General features: G+C 40.6%; 1 long non-coding RNA gene across 2 annotated transcripts in view; it reads right to left on the bottom strand.

The window, feature by feature from the left end:
- Positions 1 to 1,283: 1,283 nt before the first annotated feature.
- Positions 1,284 to 15,977, bottom strand: part of LOC122560078 (uncharacterized) — a 37,149-nt gene continuing 22,455 nt past the window's right edge. The window contains exons 3-4 of one of the 2 annotated variants that reach the window (XR_015759479.1): positions 15,589 to 15,748; positions 1,284 to 3,977 (exon numbers count right to left, since the gene is read on the bottom strand). This is a non-coding gene — a long non-coding RNA (uncharacterized LOC122560078). Of the gene's footprint in view, positions 3,978 to 14,412; positions 15,509 to 15,588; positions 15,749 to 15,977 lie in introns of those variants that run through there. The other variant, XR_015759480.1, reaches the window with a different exon arrangement.

Raw genomic sequence — 15,977 nt, 5'->3', positions numbered from 1 at the left:
GAGGGAGATACTACATGTGTAGTACCTCGGGTTTAGCCCCTGCCCAAATATAAATTAAGCCTGGCAAAATGGAGGCCCAACTCCCGAGGTAAGTCCCTTTTTATGCGGGAAAACTTACCCTTCCCGACAGCCCTCGCTTCACTCCTCCTTCTCTCCTCACCGCTCTGGCAAAATGGAGGCCCGACTCCCAAGGTAAGTCCATCTTTATGCGGGAAAACTTACCCTTTCCAAACAAGAGAAAATACTGACAATCCAAACCCCTGATGAAATTCCATTAACAGTGAAGGATCTCTTGGATAACCAAGAACAAAAATAACAGGAACACTGAGTTTATGACCTGATAATTTGTAAATATATTCCCATGATTCATATGAAATCAGCTTGAAATGTAAAGACAGGTTTCCATGTCTGCCCTGGTACACGGAAGGTCACAGGAGCTACCTTAACATAAAGTCCTTCAGAAACATCATGAAGGATAACTATGGGAAATAATGCCAATATTTCTGAATTACAGTAGCATCAGATCTATCTAAAAACGCAACCCTAGATGTTTAAAATCAGGACATGTACCATATGCAGACTTTTAATATCCTTTCAGAATATGAGCAAGTATTTGCTTCTTTGTGGTCAAACTGCTTTACATGTTAAAGACACCAAATATCACCAGGAATTCCATGAACCTGTTTTTTGTTATCTGTCTTTAGTATTTTTATTTCCTCTCTGGAAATGAATGATATTTCATGAAGCTACAAATAAAGTAAACATTTTTTTGCTGGAATCTAATTTGATAAAGACCACTGTTTCATGGGAAGCTGAACTTTATATTGTTAAGCTGGATGGTGACTGAGCAGTCCTGGTGAAATATCTAGGATGTAAAAGTCCAATATTAATAATGTTGTTCCAGTTATCTAAGAAAACCTCCACATTATTATTGTTAAAAGGTGTGAAAATGTCAAACTGGCCCCATTGTTTAAAGTAAATTCACTTTTAATAGCCAATGAAGGTTGTGATGATAATCGCAACGTAAAGCAGTTTTTGTTTGTCATAAAGCTACTTGTATTGTTTTTAGTAGTTAATTAGCTAGAGTCTAGTTTTCCTGTTTTTTTCTAATATTTTTATTTAATTTTCTGAATGTGCCATTCAGTCCACTGAAGGAGTATGATAATTATCTTTCAAGCAAAGAATGAAACTTGGAGATCATTGAAGATAAGCATCAATATGATTATGAATGTGACACAAGTGAATGGGTAATAGAGACAGTGCTATGAGAATCATGCTCCACAAACATCAGTACCTCAACAGGAACTGAGATTACTTTTCAGTTTTAAATATTTGTGAAGTGTATTGAGCAGCAGATGCATAGCATTTGATGGATTGATTTTAGTGTTGCGATAGTTTACATAATAAGATCAGGCTTGCACTCAGGTAAATAAACTTTAACATTTTATGAAACATAAGACAGTACATTAGAGAAACTAGGAGAGAGCCTGTCTGAGACCTACATACTCAGGTCCTGTTGTATCTTGTCCTGATATCTTCATCACATAGTTCCTTATGCACATGCTCAGTAGCTACTACCAGAGTAAAAGTATTGTTATTCCTTCATGCCACATCTCACCACCACACCATCACCTCTCCCAAGTTCATTCACTGCACTTTTAACCAATCAACTCTAACTAGTAATATTAATCTAATTACACCCACACATATCAGCCCAAATCCAATACAGACCTGCCTGCCCCCATTCCACGCCAAAGAGTCTTCCACCAGAGGCATCAATCTCCAACAATGTTTTTAGCTTGTGGCTGGGTCGGATAAATGAACCTTGTTATTGTCTTTGGAAAGCATAAGCTTCAGTAGTGCGTGGTTCAAGCCTCTAATGACAATCTGCCTGTAAAAACAATGCTATTTCTTTCCCACCTGAGTTTGAGTCTTGTCTGGGATGAATATTTCTGGAATCCACAGTAAGAATTGGTCATTCCTCCACAGTAAAAGGATTGCCACAGGTGTAGCAAATGGAGGCTGCTCTTCTATGCATATCAAGATTCCACAGATGTCGGGGAAAAATTGGGATTTCTTTACCTTGAACAATAGAAGACATTGAAAGTGGGCTTTCAGGAATTCCTTCAATGGTAGTGGTTGCCCAAGAAGCTCTTCTGAAAAGCTGTGATCAGCTGTTGAAGTTCTACAGCTTAGGCCTCTACTTCATTATGAAAGAAACCTCAAGTGTTATCATGGTTTGGTGAAGGAACAAACTTGATCCAATTGGGACTAACATATTTCCTTTCCCTGGATAGCTTTTCGGGAACTGTTTCCAGTTAATCAATGATTGGCTGTTTCCAAGGTCTGAAATTTTCTCTGCCGAGCAAATTCATTTTGATGTTCTTTGTTAATTTTTCTCAATTTGTGTTATATATAGACAATTCCTGCTATTAAAGGTGAGTTTCAATCCTGCTCCTGAGCCTGTGTCAAAGCTGACACATCCTCCATGCTTGATTTAAGATGCTTTTCTAACTTCATAATCTGAGAATTCTGTGATATTGTGGACAGCTGTAGACAAGACAGAAGCTTTGTTGATGTTTATTTCTGAGTGAAATACTATAAGCTCCTTTTCAGGTTACAGAACATGTAAGAATGAAGACATCACAATTTTTGCCTTTTCTTCCACAAATCATCTGCATCAATGGAAACTTCACTCTCTCACCTCATTCCCCAAAAAACCTAAGATTTATAAGGCTTCTTGCAGCTCACCACCTTCATTCTTGATACCGTCTTTCCACATTACTTCTAGTTTCTTCCCTGAAAGCAATAAGGGATCTGCACTATTTGCATGTGGTCTTAGTGATGGAGTTCCTGTAGTGAAACTGATTCAACTGATGCACTGAATCAATTTCATGTTCTCTGGCAATTGCTAAATAAAGAAGATTCAAATCCAGAAAAGCATCTCCACTTAATAAAGAAGAGTGGTGGTTAGAAATGACATACAAAGGTTTGGTGATGTCTTTTCTATTGCAATGAAGTGTCATCTATGTAAGCCCTCTGACTCTGACTGAATACCTTGTGTGCACCAAATTTGAATGGAAAATGATCAGAGAAATCTTTGCTTCAACCATGATATACGCTGATAGGATGGATACGTTTACCTTTGTATCCAACTTAAAATTGATTTTCTTCCCATAAACCATGATATAATCAAACCAGAATTAATTTTAATGTGCCCATGTGATCAGAGGAGCCAAAGTCCTGGAGCAGGTTTATTGTATGCCCCAGAAAATATTCATGCCATTCCTCGGCACCTCAGATCCTTTGTATATTTAAGGATTGTTGCGGCCCATTTTTAAGTTTTGTGCTATTGGTCATGCTGTCAAGGATCCACTCATTTGGCACTTATGACATAATACTCTAAGATGGCGACGGCAGGAAGTGTTTGGGCTCTGTGCCCATACACTCCCAATCCCATTCAACTGGTCAGCTGCGTTCTTCTTTGCTCTTTTTATTTTGTTTTTTATCTTCATTTCTTCATTTCTCTTTTGAATCACAGTTCACCTTTTCTTCTTTTCTGCAGCTCCGGTGAAGGAAGGCGGTTGCAAGGGCCTGCTGCTGCAGCATGGTAGAACCGAATGTCCATCCCTCATGGTCACTGTGGCTGCAGTTTTATCAACGACATCATCATCAGTGGGACTGGCCCGTTCCTCCTCGCAGTGGTGTGGCGGTTTCAGGGTGGCCACAGCAGTGATGGCATGGTCATTCCAGATCGTTCCTCATGGCTATGGTGACAACTTCAGGTGGTGATTGAGATGCCGACGGCTTCAGCAACGGTGACTTGGGGTGAGTCTGATCTGTCCCTCTGCTATGGCGGCGATGCAGTGACTTCGGTGTAGGCTTTGGCAGTGGTAGCGTGGTGGTTCCAATCCAGAAATCCTCACTTTAGTGTCCTCAGGGCAGCTTCAGTGGTGACCCGCAGCTACTCCATTAACCTAGATCACACAGAGGGAACAAAAGATGAATCTTGTCCTAATATTGTTTCTATTATTTCTTTTTATCATTTCTGTAAATAAAATGATATCAAATTGTGGTGAGTGACTTTCACACGTGTCACTGTATTTTCATAAATACAAATAAAAATAAATTGTTATTCTAAATTACTGTTCTGTTCTTATGACTCCCACTGATGAGGTCCTGTAATGGCACCAATTCTTATTCAGCTTCTTGTTCAGCCTTTTGAGCAAAGATACAATTAACCTTTTGCTCCATATATCTCACTAAGTTCTTTCACTCTATCCCCTTTTATCAACTAATAAAGAACCATTAGTATTTAACTCTTCATTGCCAATATTGATCTTTCTCTTCATATTAAGTAGTCCTAGGGAAAGGGGTATCATTGGAAAAGAGGAAGAAATGAAGAGGAGTAAAAGAGAGCTAGATTAAAATGTCAAGTAGAAATAAAGAATATCTGTTTCCATTTGTTAAAGCATCACAAACCAGGGTGTTGCCTGAATTTACATCATTTGTATTTTGAATTTGGAATGAACTGATTGATACAAATTCCACAGTAGATTTCAAAGGAGGAAACAGCAAAATATAGGGAGTTACTTTAACATCTTTCTCTGGAAAGCTGATTGACTCTGCCTGATTACCTTGAACTTTTCCAACTGCACTACTATAACAACTTTAATAATAGAAGATTGGCTGCTTAATAGGACACAAACAATTGGAAAAAATAGGATTCCTTTAGGCTTTCAGGAATTCATGATGCGACAAGAGTTGTTGCTGGTCCCTCAACTTTTTACTAATTACATCATTGACTTGGATGTAGGGAATGAAGGTATGTTTGCTACTTTAACTGATTACATAAAGGTGATTAGAAAAATGAGTTATGAAGATGACACTAGAAGACCACAAAAGGATGTAGACCGGTAAATAAATGGATAAAGATCTGGCAAATAGAGTGTAATATGGAAAATATGAAACTGACTATTTTGGCAAGAAGAACAAAAGAGATGTAAATTATCCAAATGGTGAGAGATTGCAGAAACTGTGATGCAAAGGGATCTGGGTATTCTGGTACATGAACTGCAAAATGTTTGTATGCAGGTACACCACATAATTAGGATGTTATTTATTGCAAATGAATTGAATACAAATGTAGAAAGAATTGTGCTTCAGTTATATAGTACATTGGTGAAATTACATCTGGAATACCATGTACATTATGAGTTTGCTTATTTACAGAAGGATGTAAATGCAATGGAAACAGTTCAGAGAAAGTTACGAGAATTTAAACTTCGAAAGGATTGTCTTATCAGGAAATGTCAGACAAGCTAGGCTTGTATCCACTGGAGTGTGGAAGAGTAAAAGATATTTGGTTAAAACATATAAGATCTTAAATGACCTTGAAATAGTGTGTAAGGAATGGATATTTCCTGTCTGCAAGAATCTAGTACTAAGAGTCATTGATTCAAAATAAGGGGTTGCCCATTTAAAATGGAGAGGAGGAGGGTTTTTTCTCATCGAGGTTTGAGTCTTTGGAAGTTCCTTCCTCAAAATAAGTTGGAGAAAGAGTTTTTCAACATTTTTAAGGCAGAAGTATATAGACTCTTAATAAGTGAGAAAGTGAAATGTTATCAGAGGAAGTTGGGAATCTGAGAAAACGTTACTGGAGAATGTGGCTAACTGGATGGCTGTTTAGAGAGGCTAATAGAAATTCAATATGCCAAATGTCATCCTTTTGCACTGGGATAATCTAAGGATTCTATGAATTGGAGAGGAAATGAAACTGAGGAAAATCAAATGCATACTGAAGAGATGCAATGCAAAGTAATACTGGAAAGGAGGTGGACAGTTTGCTTTTATTCTTTGATGGGATGTGAGCATCATTAGCAAGGCCATTACTTGTCACTCATCTCTCACTGCCCTTGAGAAAGTGAAGCTACAGGTGACAGAAGGGGCATGTATTCTCATGCTTAAAATAATTCAAGCAATAGCATGTAAAGTATGTAGTTATTCAGTGTAAAGCATTGCTGTAAAACCTGTTTGTGAAGCATAATTTGTAGGTACAAAGCAAGAATATTTTTATCAATCTTTAAAGGAATAATAATGTTCCTGTAAAATCTAATCTGTCTAATTGTATAAATATTTCAAAACAATCAAATTATTTAAATGAAAAGATGAAGTAAAAGAAACAAAAACATTCTCCTAATGAAGAAAACATGTTCACTTTTTTTCATGTAATCCTGCAAAATCTTATTGTACTTGATGGGTGCATGAGGATTAAGGATTTTCAAATCTGGTGCACCATTGTATTTATTTTATAAAATCTTTTGCAACTAAATCGGGAAAGATTTTAATCCCAATAATAAGATTATATTCTTGGTGTTTTCAAGTATTTATTAGTAAAATGTGACTTTAGTGCAAGATGAAATCATTACCAAACTGAATATAATAAATATAATAGTTGCTGTTTGTTGGACATAGTGTTATTTCATTTGTACAAGATTCGAATCACAGTTAACAACTTTTAAAACAACGGTACGTAACATGACTTACGTAACATCGCTTCTGGAAAGGGACGAGATCAGGAAGTGGGACAGGGAGTGTAGGGGTGGGTGGGAGTTAGAGAGTGATGAAGGAATTTATCTCTTTGCTGATCTGTCTAATAGAGACTGTCTAGCAAATAGCCAGTGCAGATACAATAAGCTGAAACATCTCCTTAAGCATCGTTACTGTGATTCTGTAATGATCTTATTTTACTTTTGAGTGAGTCAGTTCAGACCATAATTGCATTCATATGTTATTATGGAGCATAAGCTACATTAAAATAGACCAGGAATAAATCTGAAGTATTAATGTTAAGATGTTAAAAGGGGGATGTGGAGTTGTATTTCATGTCCTTCACCCTCGTACCTCACTTCCTCTGGTTTGGAGATCAGGTGCTATCAGGTAGGATTGTGTGGAGTGCAAATCCTGGCTCATCCTGTTTCCCATTGATTTGGTCCAGGCCAAGAAAGCGCAAAGATGGCCTAACTCCCCAGAGGACAATTGAAAACAATTAAGAGTATAATTTGATTGCTGCTGGTATTTAGCCACCCACCAGTGGGGGTGCAACTCTCAGACAGTCCAACCAGGAAAGCCCTGGATCATTGGTTGGAGAGGGTAAAATCCCTTCTACATAGGGCATGCCCAATAACTGTCATGTGCCACCAAGGGTTAAAGATTCCCACCTGTCCAAAATATTAACGCTTCCTTCCCCTCGTACTTCACCACGGCCTCCCAGTCTGGCTTTAAAAAACCTGCTCCACTTAGCTTCTGCTTCAGCTCCATCAGCAATTCTTTGCATTGTCCACAGCGGTGACAGAAGCCTGTTCTTATTTTCTTTATTTCTATATAAGGGTGGCAGAACCTGTGCTGGAGAAGTGTAAGTTTCTGACTGGCTGGCAACTCCTCCTGGAGGAGGGATATGTACTCTACATGAGAATTTACATGAGCCTGGAAGCCTGATATCAGAAAGATAGGCCCTCAATCAGGACACGACAACAGCTAGCTTCCCAAAAATGGCTATGGCAGTGCTGCCATTTTTTTTTTAGATGATGGATGGGATCTCTGGCATGGTCAATAAATTCCATCCATGGTTTTGAATTAAAACACTATAAGGTCAAGTTTAATTTTCTCTGGAAAATCACAGAATTAAATTTGGTGAGTTCTACAATGACTAGTAAATTCACTTCACCAAATTTGTCCATCCCATTCCACCAGCAAAAACAAAACATGACCACAATTGCTGCATTGAGCTAAGAACAAGTACATCTTTGATACACATCTTTGAAGTGTTTATGCTGAATTGTCAACTCTTCTGCTCCTTGGGTGCTGTCTGATCTGTTGTTCTTTTCCAATGCTACACTTTTTGACTCATTTTTGATGCACTGCCTATCTTGTAGTGGAGAGTGGGGATGTGTTAGAGGGAATGGGAGGTGAGTCGGATCGTCAGCAAGAGTAAGTGAGTGGCTACCTACAGAGCCAACCCCCTCTCAACATCATTCCCTCAATTGGGCACAAGTCGTCTATGAACAAGGGATCAGCCCTGGGTAGGCCATAATAAGACCGAATAGAGTCTGCTGGATGAGCTTTCTGAATGGTAAGTTGCTGTTTGGTTTCATATTTCATGTCAATTTACTCTCATCATAAATTTTCTCCCTTTTTATTAACCTTTAGTCATTAGGTGGTTCCTAAAAACTTCCCAATCCTCTCGCCATCACTACTTTTCACCACGTTATATACCAATATCCTCCTTGACTACGTTTGTTAATAGCAAGTGGTTCATCCTTCTCATAGATGTAATCTTTTTGACTGGAGTAAACATCTGCTGAGTATTATGGAAGATTTGCTGAAATGTCTCCCACTGCTCATCCACTGACATTTCCCTTAGTCTATTTTCTGAGCCTGTTTTGGACAGCTCCTCCTTCATACTCTGTATTTGCCCTTAATTAAGTTGAGGGCACTGGTTTGAGACTTGAGTCACTTGCCCTCAAACTGAATTTGAAATTCTATAATGTTGTGATCACTACCTCCTAGAGGATCCTTATCGAAGAGAATTGCTATACACTCTACCTAATTATACATTAAAATAGCTTGCTTCTGGTAGGTTCTTCAACATACTGTTCTAAAACACTGAAATCCCCAGTGCACTGGAGAAATTTATCTTCCATGTTACCTTTGCCCATCTGATTCATCTAGTGAATATGATTAAATTCACCCATGACAATTGTAATGCCCTTCTTACATGCCTTAATCACTCCCCAGTACATACTTTGCCCTATGGTGAGGCAACTCTTCAGGCCCATAAACAAGAGTGTGGTCAGGCAGCATCCAAGGAGCAGGAAAATCGATGTTTCAGGCAAAAGCACTTCATCGGGAATGAGGCTTGGGGGGGGTCAGGGCTGAGAGATAAATGGGAAGGGAATGGGGGCTGGAGGGAGGTACCTGGGAAAGCAATAGGTGGATGAAGATGAGGGAGAAGGTGATAGGTTAGTGGGGGCAGTGATGGACAGGTCCGGAGGGCAGTATCGAGTTGGAGGCTTGGGACTAGGAGAATATGTGGGGAGGGAAAATGAGGAAGCTGTTGAAATCCACATTTATCCCGTGTGGTTGCAGGGTCCCAAGGTGGAATATGAGGTGTTCCTTCTCCAGGCATCAGGTAGTAACGGGCAGTGGAAGAGGCCCAGGACCTGTATGTCCTTAACAGAGTGGGCGGGGAAGTTGAAGTGTTCAGCCACAGGGCAATGAGGTTGGTGGTGCGGGTGTCCCAGAGACGTTCTCTGAAATGATCTGCAAGCAGGCGTCTGATGCAGTAGATGACATTGGTAGAGGTACAGGTGAATTTCTGACGGATGTGGAAGGATCCCTTGGGGTCTTGGACAGAGGTGAGGGTTTTGCACTTCCTACAGTGGCAGGGAAAGGTGCCAAGAATGGGGTATAGGCTGGTGGTGGGTGTGGACCTGACGAGGGAGTCACGGAGGGAATGGATTTTTCGGAATGTTGATAGGGTGGGGAGGAAAATATAGCTCTGGTGGTGAACTCCGTTTGGAGGTGGCAGAAGTGGTGAACGATGATGCGCTGTATGCAGAGGTTGGTGGGGTGGAAATTGAGGACCAGGGGGTTTCCTGTTATGTTGGGAGGGGTGGTGTTCAAGGGCGATGGTGTGTCAAGTGGAGGAGATGCACTGGAGGGCATCGTCAACCACGTGGCAAGGGAAGTTGCGATCATGGAAGAAGGAGGCCAGTTGGGACTTTCTGATATGGAATTGGTCATCCTGGGATCAGATGTGGCAGATGTGGAAGAATTCGGAGTAAGGGATGGCATTTTTACAGGCGGTAGGGTGGGAGAAGATGTAGTCTAGGTAGCTGTGAGAGTCGGTGGGCTTGTAGTATATGTCTGTGGTTAGTCGGTCGCCAGGGACAGTGATAAAGAGGTCCAGGAAGGGGAGGGAGATTTCCGAGATGGTCCAGGTGAATTTGAGGTCAGGGTGGAAGGTGTTAGTAAAGGTGATAAACTGTTCAACCTCCTCGTGGGAGCATGAGGTGGTGCCGATACAGTCATCAATGTAGCAGAGGAACAGGTGGGTGGTGAAGCCAGTGTAACTGCGGAAGATAGACTGTTCCAAGTACCTGACAAACAGGCAGGCATAGCTGGGTCCCATGTGGGTGCCCATGGCTACCGCTTTGGTTTGGAGGAAGTGGGAGGATTGGAAGGAGAAATTGTTGAGGGTGAGAACAAGTTCAGCTAGGTGGATGAGGGTGTCGGTGGATCCGTTGCACCCGTTGTGCAGATCGCTTCAGAGAACATTTCTGGGAAACCTGCATTCGCCATCCCCACTGCCCCATGGCTGAACACTTCAACTCCCCTCCCACTCTGCCAAGGACATGCAGGTCCTGGGCCTCTTCCAATGCCAAACCATTACCACCTGATACCTGGAGGAGGAACGCCTCATATTCCACCCTGGGACCTTGAAACTACATAGCATAAATTTGTATTTCAGCAGCTTCCTCATTTCCCCTCCGCCTACATTATCCAAGTCCCAAGCCTCCAACTTTGCACCACCCTCCAGACCTGTTTATCACTGCTCCCTCTGACCTATCACCTTCGCCCTCACCTTCATCCACCTATCGCTTTCCCATCTACCTCCCCACAACCCACCCCCCCTCCCCACTTATCTCTCAGCCTTGACCCACAAGCCTCTTTCCTGATGAAGGGCTTATGCCTGAAACGTCAATTCTCCTGCTCCTCAAATGCTGCCTGTCCTGTTGTGCTTTTCCAACACCACAATCTCGACTCTGATCTCTAGTATCTGCAGATAAAACTCACCCAGTGGAAACAAAACCCTATTATCAAGTCTCTCTCATGCTGTGTATTTAAATAAATCACAATGGCTATAGAAATACTTACACTATATATATATATAATATGTCACAGCTGCCAGTAAAAATTAGAACAAATGAAATGCAAAACAACAAGCTTGATAGTGGCAAGGAGACCTTACAGGATATTTAAGAATTTCTCAAAAATTCCAAAGTGTTTGGAAGATATTACTCCTTAGTTCACTTCACAGAGAATGCCTTACAGAATTAAAGACAAACAAAATAAAATTTGATATTAATAGAAGCATAACAATTCCTTCATGTGGAAGCAAGCCATTCAGCCCATCGAGTGCACACCTAATCTCTGAAGAGCAACTCACCTAGACCTATCCCCCAACCCTGCATTCCCATAGTTAATCCACCCAGACACTACAGACAATTTACTATGGCCAATCAATCTAACCTGCACATACTTGGACTATGGGAGGAAACCTGAGCACCCAGCAGAAACCCATGCAGAGAATGTGCAAACTCCACACAGACAGTCATAGTGTCATAGAGATGCACAGCATGGAAACAAACTCTTCAGTCTAATTCGTCCATGCCGACCAAATATCCTAAATAAATCTAGTCCCATTTGCCCAACATTTGGCTCATATCCCTCTAAACACCTCCTATTCATATACCCATTCAGATGCCTTTTAAATGTTGTAATTATACCAGCCTCCATCACGTCCTCTGCCAGCTCATACCATACACACACCACCCTTTGTGTGAAAACATTGTCCCTTAGGTTCCTTTTAAATCTTTCCCCTCTCACCTTAAACCTATATCCTCTAGTGTTGAACTCCCCGACCCAGGGAAAATACCTTATTTCTTCTCCCTATCCATGTCTCTCGTGATTTTTTAAACCTCTATCACCCCTCAGCCTCCGATACTCCAGGGAAAACAGCCCCAGCCTATTCAGCCTCTCCCTATTGCTCAAACCCTCCAACCCTGGCAACATCCTTATAAATCATTTCTGAGCCCTTTCAAGTTTCACAACATTCTTCCTATAGCTGGGAGACCAGAACTGTATGCAATGTTCGAAAAGTGGCTTAACTAATGTCCTATACAGCTGTGAAATGACCTCCCAACTCCTATACTCAATGCACTGACCAATAAAGGCAAACATACCAAACAGCATCTTCACTATCCTGTCTCGCTGTGACTCCACTAAATCAAACCTGGCTCCCTGGCTCTGTCAGTCAGCAGTGCTAACCACTGAGCCACCGCGTCATCCCAAAAGCAGCAGTGTGTTAAATTGCTATTATCTGGCATATATGCAACCAAAAATGTCAATTCACAGTGACAAAATAATCTTAAACGTTTTGAATGGACACCAATAAAATTATGTTTAAGAACTTTTTTTTGAGTTACCTGGAGTATGGAAACAAGGTATGCAGACATGTAAATTAGGACGGACAGCCATTAGCAATGGTTTCACTCCCCATTGTCCCTGCCATGGTTTTCAGTTGGTGAGTCAGGCATTGGGTAGATTAACTGCCCATGGCCCCAATAAGGCCCTTCAGGTTAGGAATGAATGCCCAATTAAGAGTCTCATCGTCCCACAGTTTCAATATACCACCCAATGTAAAGGCCAGCTGTCTAACCCTATGATCTGTTGGTCAATGAAAGAGGGTGTTTTCTATCCAGGACCCGTATGACAAATATACATCCCAACCCCACAGCTTTTCCTTCCCACATCCATCCTCTTCCCCCACTGTCCTGTCCACATGCCCCATCCCAAAACCCCATATTGTTGGGGGAAAGGAGAGAATCTGCTTTTCCTTGCTGCAATTAAAGACTTACTTCAAGGTGCAAGCCTAATCACTGAATGCTGTCTCACGACCTACTCGTAGCACCAGCGATACCAATACTTCTTGACATTGCCAGTGTGCAGACCTGCCTGCTTCTGATTGGCCAGCAGTTCTATGAACATATGAACTAGGGACAAGAGTAGGCCACTCGGCCCTTTGAGCCTACTCTGCCATTCAATAAGATAATGGTTGATCTGATTTACCCTGGATTCTACATGCCTGCATATCCCTGATAACTTTTCATCTACTTGGTAATCAAGAATCTATCCACCGCTGGCTTAAAAGTATCTAAACATTCTGCATCCACTGCCTTTTCAGGATCAGAATTCCAAACACACAAACCCTCTGAGAGAAAAATGATTAGATTAGATTAGATTACAGTGTGGAAACAGGCCCTTCAGCCCAACAAGTCCACACCGACCCGCCGAAGCGCAACCCACCGATACCGCTACATTTACCCCTTACCTAACACTACGGGCAATTTAGCATGGCCAATTCACCTGACCTGCACATCTTTGGACTGTGGGAGGAAACCGGAGCACCCGGAAGAAACCCACGCAGACACGGGGAGAACGTGCAAACTCCACACAGTCAGTCGCTTGAGGCGGGAATTGAACCCGGGTCTCTGGCGCTGTGAGGCAGCAGTGCTAACCACTGTGCCACCATGCCGCCCACATGAATGAATGAGTCCAGAACTAAAGGGTTTAGAGTGAGAGGGGAAAAATTTAACAGGGACCAAAGAGGTGACTTTTAGGGTGATGTATGTATGGAAAGAGCTGCCAGGGGAAGTGATGGAGGCTGGTACAATTACAACATTTAAAAGGCATCTGGATGGGTATATGAATAAGAAGCATTCAGAGGGAAATGGACCAAGTGCTGGCAAATGGGACTAGATTAATTTAGGATATCTGGTCAGCATGGACGAGTTGGACTGACAAGTCTTTTTCCGTGCTGTGCATCACTATGACTCCATGGAGGGAAATGTTGCATGGTATTTCAAGGTTATTGCCAAAAGATTTAATACATGCTGAGTTGGCTAAGTGAACCAATGTTCACACCAAAAATCACTCTGCGGTGTGTGGAACTAGGTAAAAACAATGACTGCAGATGCTGGAAACCAGATTCTGGATCAGTGGTGCTGGAAGAGCACAGCAATTCAGGCAGCATCCGAAGACAGGCAAAATCGACGTTTCGGGCAAAAGCCCTTCATCAGGAATAAATCAGGTGTGTGGAACTAGCCCTCAGTGTAAAATCCAGCCCTAAGTGTGTACAGTATCTTCAGATTGAAAGGATGCTAAGTGTAGGAACAGTCTTATAGAAGCTGAACTACTTATTGCTTTTCATATTGAATTTACCACAATCAAATGCCATTTTATTTAAAATTTCTGGAAAAGTATAAAATTTATAGGACTGCACTTGTAAAACACTCAGAAATGTCCCAAACAGTTTCACAGACAACTAAGCCTGGAAGATAAAATGCAATGATTATTCTTTCATAGGTAAATGAAACAAATATTTTCAAACAGCATTGCCCCATGAATATGAAATAAGGTGCATAATTAGTAAATGGTGCTGCACTCCAAGCAATGGGGCAAGTAGGATGAGTTTAAATTGACACCACCCATTCCGTGCTACTGACTACTTCTGGTTGTGCTGAAATCAATGCTTAATTTAACAGCAAAATTCAGATAAACAGATTAGCATTTAATATGTCAAAAATGGTCAACCAGTTCTGCTTTGATGACTGAACATTGAAAAAGTAAGCAAAGCATAATCACACACTTAAGTGATTACGTCTCTGCCCAGAAAACAAGGATTTCATTTGATTACAAACAGCAAATGGTGTGTGCAATGTGTTATCATGATAAACCTTTAAAGTTACAATTTTGGATTTTCAATATGAATACCAACACTTTATGAGGTGCGCCCACTTCAATCTTGTGTCAGGATGATTTCAATATGTGGGTTTTGATACTGGCAATCATTTTAATCTCCTTCAATCCAAGCAACATAACATTCACATATGTCTGAATATTCACAAATTAAAGAGATCAAAGTAGCATTATTCAATAACCTTGCTCTATTCAAAAAACAAAGCACTACCCTCAGCAGCAATTCAAAAGCTAATATTAACCATTTAACCATGAGGAATAAAGAAGTCATATTAGATTTGAGTATATGATTTCCAAAAGGTTCTAATCGGTCATCATAGAGACAGCATTGTTAGGATACTGAGAAAAATGTGCATTTATGTCAACACCCAAATATTTCCATCCTGAGAAAATGTCTGTTTGAAACACTACGCCCATCTTTTCAGGTTTAAATTCTCTACTAGAATCATTTTGACCTTGTAATTACAGCCTCAGCTGACAAATGTATCCTCGGGCTTTTAGTCTTCTGGCTTGATGGCTGAGATGAGAAATGTATGATGCTACTTTGAATCCCATGTCCAATATTTGTAAATGAAATGCCTATGAGCATTATAGTACTAATAAATTAGTTAGGTATGAATGAGAGCAAAATTATTAAATATGATCATCTGAATTACAGACACCATCACATTTGAGAACAGATTTGCTGTATACTGTACAAAATATATGTTAGTGTTGAGGCTGGTTGCATTAATGGTTATAAAAACTTATTTAGCATTTTTTTAGTGTGATTCTTATACCCTCAATCTTTTCTTTTCAATGTCCTTTGATGGAATTCTTTTTCTGGTGGAACCATTACAAAGATCTGTGGAATATGGTTGAATGTGATGATTGTTCATTGAGACTCATGTTTCAAATCCCATTGCAGCTGTAAGGCATTTGAAGATGTTACCATCATGTAGGCATGTAGCTACATTTTCATTAGTCAACTGAGGATAATACACTCACCTGATGGTTTGTTTAAAAATGGGGGAAGTCATTCTTCTTAGTTAGGATTCCTACCAAATTAATTCATGAGGTGTTGTCCAATCTGACCAGATCATGCAGGGTTTCCTTCTATTTGCTCCTTCAAGTCACTGGATATTGGTTATAACATTTCCAGAATACCCTTGGACACAAGGTATATTAGGGACATATAAGAAAGGATCAAAAAGGCAACAGCTTTATTAGCAAACAACTCCATTGAAAAAGAGCAGAAGAGTTCATTACCAATTGCAATAAATAGTTAGAAAGATGGATGGAACAGCATTTTTAATTATATGAAGAATATGATCATTGAGAAAATTTACACACTATGAAAAGCAAAACTGACACAAGAGCTAAATATCAAAGCCATG

Source organism: Chiloscyllium plagiosum, unplaced genomic scaffold (genome assembly GCF_037043375.1).
Source record: "Chiloscyllium plagiosum isolate Xiang-an unplaced genomic scaffold, Cpla_swu_hap1 HiC_scaffold_15, whole genome shotgun sequence".
Classification (NCBI taxonomy): domain Eukaryota; kingdom Metazoa; phylum Chordata; class Chondrichthyes; order Orectolobiformes; family Hemiscylliidae; genus Chiloscyllium; species Chiloscyllium plagiosum.
The sequence above is the reverse complement of the archived record's forward strand: the minus strand, read 5'-3'. Positions and strand labels throughout refer to the sequence as shown.